Source organism: Pongo pygmaeus, chromosome 12 (assembly GCF_028885625.2).
Source record: "Pongo pygmaeus isolate AG05252 chromosome 12, NHGRI_mPonPyg2-v2.0_pri, whole genome shotgun sequence".
In the NCBI taxonomy this organism is placed as follows: Eukaryota; Metazoa; Chordata; class Mammalia; order Primates; family Hominidae; genus Pongo; species Pongo pygmaeus.
The window spans coordinates 55,633,639-55,649,875 of NC_072385.2; the positions used below are offsets into that span (position 1 = coordinate 55,633,639).

Sequence of the window (16,237 nt, forward strand, 5' to 3'; positions counted from 1 at the left end):
ATAGTTTCAGAAGGAACAGTACCAGCTCCTCCGTGTACCTCTGGTAGAATTCAGCGTGAATCCATCTGGTCCTGGACTTTTTTTGATTGGTAGGATATTAATTATTGCCTCAATTTCAGAGCGTGTTATTGGTCTATTCAGGGATTCAACTTCTTCCTGGTTTAGTCTTGGGAGGGTGTATGTGTCCAGAAATTTATCCATTTCTTCTTGATTTTCTAGTTTATTTGCATAGAGGTGTTTATAGTATTCTGATGGTAGTTTGTATTTCTGTGGGATCGGTGGTGATATCCCATTTATCATTTTTTATTGCATCTATTTGATTCTTCTCTCTTTTCTTCTTTATTAGTCTTGCTAGCGGTCTATCAATTTTGTTGATCCTTTCAAAAAACCAGCTCCTGGATTCATTGATTTTTTGAAGGGTTTTTTGTGTCTCTATTTCCTTCAGTTCTGCTCTGATCTTAGTTATTTCGTGCCTTCTGCTAGCTTTTGAATGTGTTTGCTCTTGCTTCTCTAGTTCTTTTAATTGTGATGTTAGGGTGTCAATCTTAGATCTTTCCTGCTTTCTCTTGTGGGCATTTAGTGCTATAAATTTCCTTCTACACACTGCTTTAAATGTGTCCCAGAGATTCTGGTATGTTGTGTCTTTGTTCTCGTTGGTTTCAAAGAACATCTTTATTTCTGCCTTCATTTCGTTATGTACCCAGCAGTCGTTCAGGAGCAGGTTGTTCAGTTTCCATGTAGTTGAGCGGCTTTGAATGAGATTCTTAATCCTGAGTTCTAGTTTGATTGCACTGTGGTCTGAGGGACCGTTTGTTATAATTTCTGTTCTTTTACATTTGCTGAGGAGTGCTTTACTTCCAACTATGTGGTCAATTTTGGAATAAGTGCAATGTGGTGCTGAGAGGAATGTATATTCTGTTGATATGGGTGGAGAGTTCTGTGGATGTCTATTAGGTCTGCTTGGTGCAGAACTGAGTTCAATTCCTGGATATCCTTTTAAACTTTTTGTCTTGTTGATCTATCTAATGTTGACAGTGGGGTGTTAAATTCTCCCATTTTTATTGTGTGGGAGTCTAAGTCTCTTTCTAGGTCTCTAAGGACTTGCTTTATGAATCTGGATGCTCCTGTATTGGGTGCCTATATATTTAGGATAATTAGCTCTTCTCGTGGAATTGATCCCTTCACCATTATATAATGACCTTCTTTGTCTCTTTTGATCTTTGTTGGCTTAAAGTCTGTTTTATCAGAGACTATTACCTCCTGATATTCATGTGTGAAAATATGCCTGGAATATTACCAACCCAGAAGTTCACTTGAGTTTTAGGTCCAGTCTTATGGAGACTTCATTATGTAGCCACAATTGATTTATTGCCCACATGGCTAAACGCAGTCGCTATACAGCTAAAACCTTCTGACTCAGATCCCCACCCTAAATCCATGGTTGTCTTTCTGTAATGATCAGCCCCCACACTGACTATCATGTGGGGCTGTGCAAACTCTGAGTCTTCTCCTTAGCATAAACTGTCAGTTGTCAGAGGAGCCCACCAGGAATAAAAAAGGACCAGGAAAATCTGTATTACCTTGAAACTTGTAGGAAATAAAATTCCCGAGCCTTTCCCAGTCTACTGCATCAGAAACTATGTGAAAGAGGCCCAGAAATCTGTTTTTAACAAGCCCTCTAGGTGATTCTCATTCATGCTCAAGTTTGTAATCCATTATTCTAATCCTGAGACCCATAATAATCATGTGATAGGGGAGAAAAAAGAGTAGAGTTTAAGAGCTTTTTCAGAGAAGCAATATCACTTTAAAAATAAGTAGTATTTGAATACACAGATTACTATTCATTTAGTTCTTAAAATTTAAATGAAGTTCTTTATATTTATGTCAAGAAAATTTACATGAGACACCTTATTCATCTGCCTTTCTGGTTTCTTTTGTTTCATTTCTAAAACAATTACTAATTTAGGGTAGCAGAAATTATCAAAGAAGTGTGCAGGAATACTTTTAATGAAATAAAAGCTATGCTTACATTGTCAATGTTGGGTTTGTATGGAGTATTTTTTTTCCAGTTGAAAACAAAGATTATTCTCTCATAAGTGAAGAACTTGTATCATATTCTGAAATATGAAATAACTTTTTTTAATAGCTCAGCAATAAACCGTTCAACTTGGGGTCCATGATATGAAGGCCGACAGTTTGTAATGTAGGGTTTAATTAAATTGGGCACTGCTATGATTAAGGGTTTTGAGTTATTAATGCATCACTCTGGCAAACATTTGATTTTTTATCTCTCTAGTGAAATCCATATTAAAAGAGGATATTAGGACAGTTAAATAGAATTTGCTGCAGAAATGGTTTGGATTTTTAGATGTAGTTCAGCATAATACACTGCAGTAATTGTTTTCAAATAAAAAAGAGAACTTTTTATTTAAAATGCCATTTGCATCTCCATCATGCCATTGCACTCCAGCCTGGGCAACAAGAGCTAAACTCTATCTCAAAATAACAATAATAATAATAAAATAATAATAAAATAAATAAAAATTAAGAAAAATAAAAAATAAAATTGATTCAAATTATTTGATAGCATATTACAAATTATGAGGAGTTGTCTGGTTAGAAAGTATAGAAAATTTTATTTATTTCAACATTTGTAGAACTTAATTTAGTACAGGGTCTCTTTTTCACTCTGCTCACAATACAGTTCCAGAGAACACACATTGGAAAATGCCGTTGTAATGAAAAGAGGGCTGGTTTAGGCATTAAGAGACCCCAAATCAATCCTGCTTTCATTATTTGCTAACTGTATTAGCTTAGAAAAATTAATTAAATTCTTGAAGATTCAGTTTCTCATCTCTAAAATAAGGTTGGTAACTATACTTACAGACTTGTTGTGAGGATTAAATAAATACATAGGCTTAGAATCTTGATAAACTTTAAAGTGCAATTGAAAAGTTCATTTTAATTTCTTTGTCTTGTCAACCAAAAATAATCTAAAAGATCAGTATTTAGTTTAAAGAGAGTTTATTCAAGCACAAAATGTAAGAGCAGGCTGCCCAGGAAGCTAAGATTCCAAAGAATGGAAGTCAGTGTTCTGAACTGTAGAAGATTGGATTCAATTATAAAGATGAAGTTTAGGGAAGTTTAAAAGATGTTCAATATCTTTCTATTTAATGCTTAATGCCTAGTTACAATAATTTGATTAATTTAGTTGGTCTTTTCGAAATTTGATTTTTTTTTTTTTTTTTCCCCAGACAGTTTCTTGCTCTGTCACCCAGGCTGGAGTGCAGTGGTGTGATCCTGGCTCACGGCAGCCTTGAATTCCCAGGCTCAAGTGATTCTCCCACCTCAGCTTCCGGAGTAGCCGGGACTACAGGTATGTGCCACCAAGCCTGGCAAACTTTTTTGAAAAAAATTGTAGAAACAGGCCAGGCCCAGTGGCTCAAGGCTGTAATCCCAGCACTTTGGGAGGCTGAGACGGGCAGATCTTGAGGCCAGGAGACCGAGACCATCCTGGCTAATACAGTGAAACCCCGTCTCTACTGAAAAGAAAAAAAAAAAATTGTAGAAACAGCATGTCCCTATGCTGCCCAGGCTGGTCTCAAACTCCGGTCCTCAAGCAATCCTCCTGCCTCAGCCTCCCAAAATACTGGGATTACAGGTGTGAGCCCTTCACCCAGTCAAGGTGCTTTTTTTTTCTTTTGGAAGGGTATAATTAACATTCCACAATGAAGATATAACCTTCACAGGGTCTTGGATGCCATTTGGTCTGAGTTATGTAGAGGACAATGAAGAAGGCAGTTAATCTATAACAAAGATCAGTGATTAAAAAGAAGGGGAGGTCTGGTCTTCAGTCTGTCCTAGTCATTTACAGAATAAGAACCGAGGAAGACAGTTAACCTATAATCTAAGAAGCACAATTGCAAACATGCTATGTGACTCAGTCTCTAGGGCTTAACTTCTACTTTGTCATAATACATTTAAAGAGTCCTACAATTTTCTTTTCTTTTACATTTTCTCCTATTCTTAAAATTTTTCATAGAAAGCATTGCAAAAGAATCACGTATTTAGGGCAAAATCTCACATCACGCCAGAGTTCAGATTCTACAATCCAGAGTTCAGATTCTAACTAGGAAACTAGTAAAAACTCAAAAACAATGGTCAGGGCTGGAATCTAATAACAGATATCTTATAGTTTTCCTCTGAAGCAAAATATTTCCCTCTTTAGTCCCCAATTTTTACCAAATATAAATCTTAGTAAGACCAATTTACTTGCAAAGCAAGTTTTGGTGTTATACTTGGCATGATTATTTTCATAAAGTGCAATAGAAATAGTGAATGGCCATATAGGCACTTTAAAATTGGCTTTGACGGAAAATTTTTCATAAGGTATCACTTACTAGACTTTTAAAAGCCTTTCTAGGTCAAGAAGCAAAGACAATGATTCACAATGAGACTGTGCCTATACAAATTGGGTGAAATGATCTTATTTTGCTATCCCAAAATATCTTGAGGTTCCTGGGCCTGTCAGGAAGTGACATTCTTTACTTACCACAAGGTCAGGAACCTTTAAGAGAACTATGTAGACAAGTTACCAGGCCAGTCTTTCTGAAGGGCTTTTTTTTATCAGCTCTATAAGGTCAACTGTAATTCCTCAAAGTAATGTAGTCAGATCTTAAAATACACCATTCCGGTCAAAGCCTTGGTAAATAAAACAAACAAAAAAACAAACAACAACAAAAAAAGTGTCTTCAAGTGTGTGCTGTTTCAAAAGAAAACATATTCTTATTGAATTTATACAAATGACTATATTTCCATAAGTCAAAAATATTCACAAACAGTCCCAAAATTCTGGAGAAGTCAGTTGAAGAGAAAAGCAAATGTTTTAATTTTCCTCACAAATGTGTGCTTTACCCAATTTCTGTGAGCTGTAGATCAAAAGAAGAAAGGTTTTCTTGACTCTGGAAAACATAATATAAAAAGAATCACCACTCTAAAAAAAACAAGTCATAGACATTATTTTAGTCCACTATTAGTTCAATTACATGTAATTAATTATTGTTCTGTTTGATGTTGGGTTACCAATTCTTATGAATGCATCAGCTATTTAATTAAATCATGAAACTTTTTAAACAGTTCAATTATTTGATCTTCTGTATTTAAGAGTACTTGTCAATGTCTTTTTAAATAAATTTCTATCTTAAAAAGGCAAAATTTGGACTGTAGCCAATTGCAAACCACTTTTTGAGAAAAATCAGAGTAAATCAATGTTTGTCTGGGGATGACAAAAGACTTAAGATAGCCATGGCTAAAGATACAATTGACAAGAAAATTTGGTTATTTATGTGGCATACAACAATTTAACATAACAATCATAATTATGACTGATAATATATACCAAAACATATGAGAATTTAGGAATATCATACAATTTTGGAGCACATATTAATGTCACATTTAAATATAAACTTAACTTTAGAATTTGAAATTTGATTTGGGGAAGTAAGTGAAATATCAAAAATTTAAAATGTTTAATATCAAAATAGAACCACAGGTCAATTCATTTAGCCAAAGTGATATTTCAAATATTTTGAAAAGAAAAATCCTGTACTCTTTTAGAGAGGAGACTGTTCCCCCAAAATCAAAAGATCCAATGAAATAATATGAGCCCAACAGACTCTATCTCTCCCTCCATTATTTTTGTCAGTTTACTGACAAAAACCCGCAAATCTTTTACTTTCACTTATTAATAGTACATGAAATTCTTGTTCAAAGGAGAAAGCTGAATTTCATTTTATATCAGTGTGTTATCAGTACTAAGGCTAATTTTAATAAAATCTTATAAACAAATGCATCTAATCTCAATGAGCTTTGACCACATAAGGTTTCCACAAACCTTTTATAACCTCTTACAAAACTTTTGTATTTTTTTCTCCCTCCAACATATCAGTTCAATTTATGCCCTCCCTCTCTTCCTTCCTTCCTTCCATCCTTCCTTCCTTCCTTCCTTCCCTCTCTCCCTCCCTCCTTCCCTTCCTTCTCTCTCTTCTTCCTTCCTCCCTCCCTTCCTTCTCTCTCTTCTTCCTTCCTCCCTCCCTCTTTTCTTCCTTCCTTCCTTCCCTTCCCACCCTTCCTTCCTTCTCTCTCTCCTGCCTTCCTCTCTCCCTCCCTCTCTTCTTCCTTCCTTCCCTCCCTTCCCTCCCTCCCTCCCTTCCCTCCCTTCCTCCCTCCCTTCCTTCCCTCCCTTCCTCCCTCCCTTCCTTCCTTCTTTCCTTCCTTCCTTCTCTCTCTCCTTCCTTCCTCCCTCCCTCCCTCCCTCCCTTCTTTCCTTCCTTCCTTTCTTCCTTCCTTCCTTCTCTCTCTCCTTCCTTCCTCCCTCCCTTCCCTCCCTTCCCTCCCTCCCTCCCTCACCTCCCTCCCTCTCTCCTTTCCTTCCTTCCCTCCCTTCCTTCCTTCCTTCTTTCTCTCCTTCCTTCCTTCCTTCTCTCTCTCCTTCCTTCTTCCCTCCCTCCCTCCCTTCCTTCCTTCGTTCCTTCCTTCTCTCTCTCTTTCTTTCTCTCTCTCTCTCTTTCTTTCTTTTCTTTCTTTTTTTTTCTCTTTCATCTCACTGTGTTGTCCAGGCTGGCATCAAACTCCTGGGCTCCAGTGACCCACCTGCTTCCACCTCCCAAAGTGCTCAGATTACTGGTATGGGTCACCATGCTGAACCTAAATTCATTTAGTTATACATAACATATATATAATTTTTCCTTCATTTTGAAACAAACTTTAACCTTTAAAGCAGATAAATTTATATTGTCTCTAATAAAAATATATTTTAATCTCTTTTATATAAGCTTGAAAAAAACATTCCGTTAGCTGCGGCAAATCCAACAGGTTTGCAGCAAACTTGGTACTTGCCTCCTCAATGGAAAGAATTTGTCTGAGGGGCATAAGGCAGAGGGAGAGACCAAGGCAAGTTTTAGAGCAGGAATGAAAGGAAGTAAAGTACACTCGGAGAAGGGAAAAGCAGGCAACTTGAGAGCTCCAAGTGCCTCATCTACACTTTGACTTGGGGTACTTACACATTGGCATGCTTGGGAGGTTTGCATTTCTCCTCCCTTGTTGTTTCCTTGAGGCAGGCTGTCTACAAGCACAGTAATCTGCCAGCTCTTGGGAGGGGCCACATGCACTGTGTTTACTGAAGTTGGGTGCCTGCTCATTTGAGGCGTTTTTCCCTTACCAGTTGAGTGTTTTTAGAGGAAGGTCATATATCAGTTAAATTCCACCATTTTTCCTCTTAGTATCCATGGTTGAGCCTACTTGCCTAACTCCTGAAATCTTATCAGAAATCTGCTGATCACCAGGTTCAGATGTTTTCTGTCTATTTGGAGACTGCCTTTCCCTGGTGTGGGCTGCAACCAATTATTATTTTAAAGAGCGACTTTAACAATCACCTGATGGGCACCTGACATTCCTGAGTATGGGGGCACTGTCCTGCCCAAGTCATGCCTGCCTAGCTACCTAACATTTCCCCCATCAAGAGTCTGTGACCCAATTCTTTGGGAAAATAGACAGAGGTCAGTCTTCTGTAACTGCTTCCTGCTGACAAAGGCACAGTGGCGGTTTTTCCATGGGTCTTGACCTCTTGCTAGCTGTCAGGGCAGTGTGGCTCTGTGAATTGGTGAAAGCAGTATTCAGCCAGGTTCAAGGGAGACAGGGGCAGAATTTCACCTCTGTTGTGTCCCACTACTGGGTATTCTAGGGGTCCTCTATAGAAGGGTGGCTGTGAAATATTGAGAGGCCAGTATCCCTCATTGAGGATTATCTGGAGCTTGATGGCCTAAAGATGAGAAGAGACAGATCACATTATTAGATTTAGAAGACATGGACCAAAAAGGAGCAAGAATAAGAGACTAACAAGTAGGCCGAAAAAGGGAAGAAACTGGGAGAAACATTTCCAGGTTCTTTCCCAATTTGACCAACACTAAGAGGCTTGTTCCTGTAAAAAGGCTTCATTTAGGAGTTGTTTGATGTTGTCGTGTACATCTGCTGATTGATTTACCTAAAAGCAACATTCTTCATCTAAGGCTAAACAAATTCCTTCATGTGCTGCCATTAACATATCTAGTCCTCAACAATTTTGGAAGGCCATGGTTGCTAAAGAGCCAATTTGTTCTTGCACAGTTAATAAAGTTTTAGCCATGGTGTCAATGTTGTTGGCTACTTTCTTTGAGAGTTGGCTATAGGTCAAGAAGGCTTTTGTAATTTCTGCAATTCCAGGTCCTGTACCAGCTATAATGCCAAGTCCTGTGAGAAGGGGAATTAACTGGATAGCCCTCCTTACCATGGGCAAAATGGAATGCCTATAGATTGGTACTGAAAGAGAGAGATTGCCAAGGGCTGTGAAGATATGCAGGAATACATAGCCTATGGTATAAGTTCCAATAGAGTTAGTAGGGAGGCATTGGCAAGCTAACTGGCCACAAACATAGAAGGTTCCTTGCATTTTAAGACAGGTGAAGATGTCAAAACAAAATAAAAGCCTGACTTTTTCCAGGATAGCTAGGGGACATGGCTGACTCCTTATGTCCCCAGTCTTTGCCTAGAATGTAATGACTTTAAAGCAGGCGAGTTGTACAGTTATTAAAAGTCATAGTATCGGTTTATGACTTAAAGCATTCAGTACTCCTAAGACCCTTTAAAATTGTACTGCATTACTTTCATAAACTCCATTTTATGCATCTTCTTGTGACTTACACAGACCATTTATGACATGTTTGGAGTTTTTGACTTGTCCTAAACATTCCTCTTTTTAAACAACCATTCATTTTAATTCAGGACAAGAACTTACCATATGAGATCTCCTTTTATACAAAATCTCTTTTTTTTATTACCTTCCTTACCAAAAATCCTTATTTACTTTTATAACCTTTTAATTAGATAAAAGTCTTTTTTTTATGTTAGGAAGTTATAATTTTACTACATGTTGCTGTGTGAGTCCAGTAAAGAGGGGAGCAGACAAGGTTATCTACCTACTGTAGAAGTTATACCCAATCAAAAGATTTCTCAGGTAAATTTTTGCTAGGACTTGTCAAGATAAGTGTGGGCTGTTTCTAAACCCCTGAGGTTGGACTTTCCAGGTTGTGGTTATTGGTTAAGGATTTGGATATAAATAACAGATGAATTTAGAGCTTGGGGAAATATTAAACAGGCACCCATTTTGGAAAGTATGTTTTTGCCTCAAAGGAGTATGATTCTTTTCTTTTGGAGGTATGGGGTGCCATTTGTGCCATTACCCAACAGAATTTGGAGGACAGTGGCTCAGAGAAGATTAGCACAGAGTAGGCAGCTCTTGAACCCCAAAGAGAAATTTATAATTTTACTTCCTACCTGTTGGGTTTCCCTAGGCTTTGTTCTGTTGATAATGATGTCTGATTTGGAAGCCAGCTAGAGGAGAGAGCCCCTTCAGCTCAAGGCCATCAGGGGTTGGGATTCTGTCCCAGGGCCCTTCAGACCTCAGGGCCGTCCTATTTCCAGTGGCCAAGCTTGTGGCAGAGGGGCCAAGTCATGCAGGGCTTTTTTCCATTTATCCCACTGGGGAAGTTTGCCTTCCAGTGGCCTGGCTTCTCACACTGATGATGACAGTTACCTTGGAGGGTATTCTGAAGACAACTTGAAGTGGGCTTCAGGGCTGGTAAACCAGTCAATAGTTGAGCCTGCCTCTTGTCCATGTTTCTTCTTCTTCTTAGCCTTTATTTATGCTTTATTCTACTGTCTTATGAAACACTGAGGAGGTTAATTTGAGGATTTTCTGTATAAGGGCACTGACTGGGTTCTAAGGCTGACTTTTGTAATTTTCTCCCAGTTTGTATTTAGGACACACAGTATTACAAAGGAAACCTAATTGTCGGTTTCAAGGTTTGGGGGAATCAAACTTTTCTCAGTTTTTAAGGCTATATTTGAGGGGCATGTCTTGTGGTATGGAGATACTATTACCCATCTGCAAAGAGAAAGCAGAGGAGAAAAAAAAGGGATATCTCCTCTTATTCCTTATTATCCTTTCTTGAACAGAGCATCCTCCATTCATCCTTAGGGTTCCAGAATGAACTGATCTCACCAGATATGCTTAAAGGTCCCATTTCATCACAATTGTCCACTTGAGAACAGAGGAAATACCAGAATGAACAGGGGGCCCCCTATTCACCCTTGGTGTTCCAGAATGAACTTGTCTTACCCAATACCCCTAACTTTGCCTTCATCTCTGTTCTAATGGTAATCTGTTCTGTGCCTATAGTCTGGGATCAGCCTTCATCTCTGTCCTATGGGTACTTTTGTTTCTTCTGCCTGTGATCTTGAGCCAGCCTATGTCCTTGTCTCCATGACGTTAAAGTGACTCTTGTTCAGAGCATCCTAGCAACAAAATGATTATCTCTTTTTCTCAGATTCCCATAACCCATTTTATTTAAGTAGATGAGAAACCTGTTTTTCAGGTAGGTGCCACAAATGAGCAGGACTTTCCTCCTTTTGAATATGACCTTGATTGTCCAGAAGTGTATTGAGAAAAGCATGAAAGTGATTAGAGGAATGGAGGAAAATTTGTATTTGGGGTTCCTTTTCCTCCTGGGGTAACATGCAGAACAAATGTTTAAATGGACAGGACAATCACTTTGCTGCAGAAGATAGTGGGAGGAAGCGAGAGAGATACTCATAGAAAGCTTTCATATGCTCACAAACACAGCAGCCCTTGGATTCCATAAGATAACATTTATTTGCTCTCTTGACATAAATGAGGACCTCTGGAGGACTTGGGGCTTGGAATAAGGGTTTGCAAGTGGCAAATGAAGAATTTTCCTTCCTTCAAGAAGGGTACTGAATCAAAAAAAGCAAGTAGGTGTGCTCCTTAAAGATCCACAGAGTGAGGCCCTATGCAGGTGGACAAACTGCTTCAAAAGCCATCAAAAACCTTAGTCCTGGAACACAATAGACAGAAAGCACATGGTAAGTCATAAGAAACTGGAAAAGCCAGGATTCCAAGTAGTGTCTGTCCTAGTAGTGAGCCAACAGACAGGCGAAGGGTTGGAGGTCATCTGAGCTAATAAAGTAAAAGCAAGTATAAATCTCTGGGCACATCAGCAAGAGAGCTTGTCTTTTGGCTGCCAGGCAAACAGCAAGAGCCATAGGAACACAAATAACAAACAAGGAGTGTGTGTTTAAGGCAGAGAAGGAAGTCATGTGGCACACAGTGTAAAAGCAGAGGAAAGGCAGACTTGCCCCAAAGGTGGACGGTCTGATGGGTATGTAAGTCCATTTTAGAATACAGATAAAGAAAACAAGAGAATAGGTGGTGTGGGTTTTGGGAAAGAGCTGATTTTAGTTGAAAAAGCAGAGGAAACCCCAGACATTTCATGGTCTTAGGCTTTAGCCCTATAACACTTGTGAGCCTGCCATCTAAGAGAGACATTAACATCTCAGGTCTCCTCAGTGTAGACTCCAAGGTCCTTCCCATTCCCACAAGACACCCATCATGGTGAGCGGATAGATCAGCTGGCCAGAGAAGAGCCACTGTGGCAGAGATGAATCATTCTGGGAGTTGGTCAGTAAGCAGGAGAGCAAAAGGACAGAAAAAAACATGTTACAGGGGTTGAACGCTTCCAGCTGAAGAAGGCAAGACATAGAAGTTTCTTGCCACAAGGGAATGTATCCATGTCACAGTACCAAAGTATTTTAGCAGCAGTAAGTCCAAAGAGTCTGCAGCAAACTTGATTCTTGCCTCCTCAGAGAAAAGAAGTCATCTGAGGTACCTAAGGCAGGGTGAGAAACCAAGGGAAGTTTTAGAGCAGGAATGAAAGTTTATTAAAAAGTTTTAGAGCAGGAATGAAAGAAAATAATGTATACCTGGAAGAAGGCCAACCAGGCAACTTGAGAAATCCAAGTGCCCTTTCTGACCCCTGACTTGGGGTTTTTATATATTGTCATGGTTCCAAAGTTTGTGTTTCTCCTCCTTTGATGTTTCCTTAGGGGTGGGCCATGCACAGTGGCCTGCCAGCACTTGGGAGGGGCCACATACACAGTGTGTTTACTGAAGTTGTATGCATGCTCATTTGAGACATTTTTCCCTTACCGGTCAAGTGTTCCTAGAGGAAGGTCATATACCAGTTAAACACCACAATTTTGCTTCTTTGTGTGCACGCTTAAGACCACTCGCCCAACTCCTGAGATCTTATCAGGAAGCTGCTGATCACCAACCTCAGGTATTTTCCATCTATTGTGAGACTGCTTTTTCCTGGCACTGGCTACAAGCAAGTATTTTTTTAGAGACACAATTTATCAACCAACTGACCATCACCTGATGGTTACCTGACATTCCTGTGGGTGATGAGGGAGGCCCTCTCCTGCCTTGCACATGTCTGCCTGTCTACCTACTCTAACAATCCCACTTTTCTCATACAATTAATATATAGAATTGTTTTTCTTATATTTACAATCTCAATTACATATATTAATTTTAATATTAATTCTTAGTAATCCTAATTTTCAGTGAAAAACTTAGGAAGTAAATAATTTTGAACTATTTTATACCAGTGTAGATAAAAACCATTTCATGATTTTTAGAGATGTGTTCTCAATTTTTTTGTTTATTAACAGATCTAAATATATTTAGCTTTCCTGTACCATATAAATGTAAGATGCCAAAATATATAAACTTAAACTTTTATTTAATAATGTTTCAGTATTTTAACTTACTTAGAAATGACTCAGAAATTTTATGACTACGTATTAGTTAATTTACCATAACATGACTTTAAGATTTTAAATTACTGAAAAGAATTTTGAAACTATGAAAAGTTCACTTACGACCTTTTATCACATTTACGTTCACTTAATTTATTCTTAACAATTATACTTGAATAGTTCATTAAACAAAGCTAGCCATCATCTCAAGTTAATTTTTCTCTTCATAATTTTTATATTACTGTGTGTTAGGCAAGTATCATAAAAGCAAAATCCATAAAGTTAAATACTTGTGGTTTTTTCTTTTATAACTTAGAAGACATAGTTGTTTTTATTAAATCAACAATATTCAACTAGTATTATTTGTGGAAGATGTAGCCAAGTCATATGAACTAAAAGGCATTTGAGCTAGTTTCTATTTTTTTGATAAAATACTTAAGTGCTTACTTTTTCTTTAAGACAATTAATTAGAAGTCTTTCATATATTTTTATAGTGAAATATCACATACACATGACATATATAAACATTTAGACAGAGACACTCAGATAGAAGCAAATTTTATAGCTTCATAAATCCTTCCTCTGCCAGATTTCAAATAGTTTCTTTTCCCCTTACTCTATCAAGTCCTAAACAATTGTTAGCTAGTCAACTCTTAAATTTGCACTTTCAAAAACATGACTCAGGTGATATTTACATCCCAAAAGAACAGAACTTAGGTCCCAACACCATTATTTGCTGAGACAAAATAGGGCTTAGGTAAAGGCTTAGACAAAACAAGATTGCCAAGAAAAATATCTTAAAGGTGAGGCTAGCTATGTAAGCTTAAAGCCACTGTCTTCTCCGTTATGCAGAGAGAGAGAGAGATGTCTTCTGTGTGTGTGAGACAGAGGTTTACTCCATATCCCAGGCTGAAACGCAGTGGCATTCCATAACTCACTGCAGCCTCGACCTTCTAGGCTGTTCATGTTCTTTGCTCACTTTTTAATGGGGTTGTTTGTTTTTTTCTCATAAATTTGTTTTAGTTCCTTATAGATGCTGAATATTAGATCTTCATCAGATGCATAGTTCGCAAATACTTTCTTCCATTCTGTAGGTTGTCTATTTACTCTGTTGTTAGTTTCTTTGCTGTGCAGAAGCTCTTACATTTAATTAGATTCCACTTGTCAATTTTTGCTTTTGTTGCAATTGCTTTTGATATCTTTGTCAGGACATCTTTTCCTGCTCCTGTGTCCAGGATGGTATCACCTAGGTTGTCTTCCAGAGTTTTTGTAGTTTTGACTTTAATATTTAAGTCTTTAATCCATCTTGAGTTGATTTTTGTTTATAGTGTAAGGAAAGGGTCCATTTTAAATCTTCTGCATATTGCTAGCCAGTTATCTCAATAGGATTTATTGCATAGGGAATCTTTTCCCCATTGCTTGCTTTTGTCAGTTTTGTTGAAGATTAGATGGTCATAGGTGTCAGTCTAATTTCTACACGAAGCACATTTAACACAAAGAAGGCTCCTTCAAAGAATTTGATAATCAACCTCCTGAAAGTCAAGGAAAAAGAAGGATCCTAAAAGCCACAAAAGGAAAGAGAAAAATAACATACAATGGAGCTCCAATACATTTGGCAGTAGACTTTTAAGTGGAAATGTTCCAGGCCAGGAGAGAGTGGCAAGACATATTTAAAGTACTGAAGGAAAAATCCTTTTAGCCTAGAATAATATATCTTCCAAAAATATTCTTTGATCATGAAGGATTAATAAAGACCTTCTTAGACAAACAAAAGCTGTCCTACAAGCAATGCTGATGGGAGTTTTTCAGTCTGAAAGAAAAGCATGTTAATGAGCTAGAAGAAATCATTTGATGGTTAAAAAAAAAAACAACTCACTGGTAATTGTAAGCACGTGAGAATGCACAAAATATTATAACACTGTAATTGTTGTGTGTCAGCTACTCAAGTAGAAAGACTAAAGGGTGATTTAATAAAAAATAATAACTATGATAACTTTTCAAGACATAGTACGATAAGACATAAAGAGAAACAACAAAAAATTAAAAAGTGGGGGAACAAATTTGTACTAGTTTTTTATGTAATCAGTGCTAATTTGTCATCATTTTAATATAATGGGTTATAGATAGTATTTTAAAGCCTCATGGTAACCTCATGGTAAACATACAATGTATATACAAAAAATTAAAAGTGAGAAACTAAATCATACCACAAGAGAAAATCACCTTCACTAAAAGGAAGACAGGAAGAAAAGAAGGAAGAGAAGACCACAAAACAACTAGAAAACAAATAACAAAGTGGCAGAAAAAAGTCTTTACAGATAATAACATTAAATGTAAAGGAATTAAACTCCAATCAAAAGACATAGAATGGATGAATGGAAAACACACACACACACACACACACACACACACACACACACACACACACACAAAACACCCAATGCTCTGTTGCCTACAAGAAACACATTTCACCTATAATGGTGTACATGGACTGAAAATAAAGAGAAAAGATGTTCCATGTCAATGGAAACAAACAAACAAACAAACAAAAAGCAAGAGTAACTATTCTTCTATCAGGCAACATAGATTTCAAGACAAAAATTGTAAGAGAAAACAAAGAAGATCACTACATAATAATAAAAAGGTCAATTCAGCAAGAAGATAAAATGATTATAAATATAAATGCATCCAGCACTGAAGCACCCAGAATATACAGCAAATATTATTAGAGCTAAAGAGACTTTAATAAAAATAACAGCTGGAGACTTCAACACCCCACTTTCAGCATTGGACAGATTTCTCAGACAGAAAATCAAGAAAGAACAACTGGATTTAATCTGCACTATAGAATAAATTGATCTAATAGATATTTACAGAACATTACTTCCTATGGCTGCAGAATACACATGCTTCTGAACACATAAATCATTCTCAAAAGCAGACCATATGGTAGGTCAAAAGTGAATCCTAAAACATCAAAAAACACTGAAATAGGCTGGGCGTGGTGGCTCATGTCTGTAATCCCAGCACTTTGGGAGGCTGAGGCAGGCAGATCACAAGGTCAGGAGATCAAGACCATTCTGGCTAACACAGTGAAACCCTGTCTCTCCTAAAAATACAAAAAAATTAGCTGGGTGTGGTGGCGGGTGCCTCTAGTCCCAGCTATTCAGGAGGCTGAGGCAGGAGAATAGTGTGAACCCAGGAGGCAGAGCTTGCAGTGAGCCGAGATTGTGCCACTGCACTCCAGCCTGGGTGACAGAGTGAGGCTCCAACTCAAAATAAATAAATAAATAAATAAAATAAAATAAAATAAAATAAAAAATACAAATAAAATAAAAAATATTGAAAAAATAGCAAGCATCTTCTCTGGCCACAATGCAGTGAAATTAGAAACCCAAAACAAGAGTAATTTTGGAAACTATACAAATACATGGAAATTAAATAATATGCTCCTGAGTGACCAGTGAGTCAATGAAGAAATTAAGAAGGAACCTAAAAATTTTCTCAAAATAAATGATAATGG

At 37.5% G+C, this 16,237-nt stretch overlaps 1 long non-coding RNA gene across 1 annotated transcript in view; it reads left to right on the forward strand.

The window, feature by feature from the left end:
* The window catches only part of LOC129030274 (uncharacterized), a 552,505-nt gene that overhangs the window by 454,858 nt on the left and 81,410 nt on the right, over positions 1–16,237 (forward strand). The window contains exon 3 of the long non-coding RNA XR_008500600.1: positions 3,255–3,376. This is a non-coding gene — a long non-coding RNA (uncharacterized LOC129030274). The remainder of the gene's footprint in view (positions 1–3,254; positions 3,377–16,237) is intronic.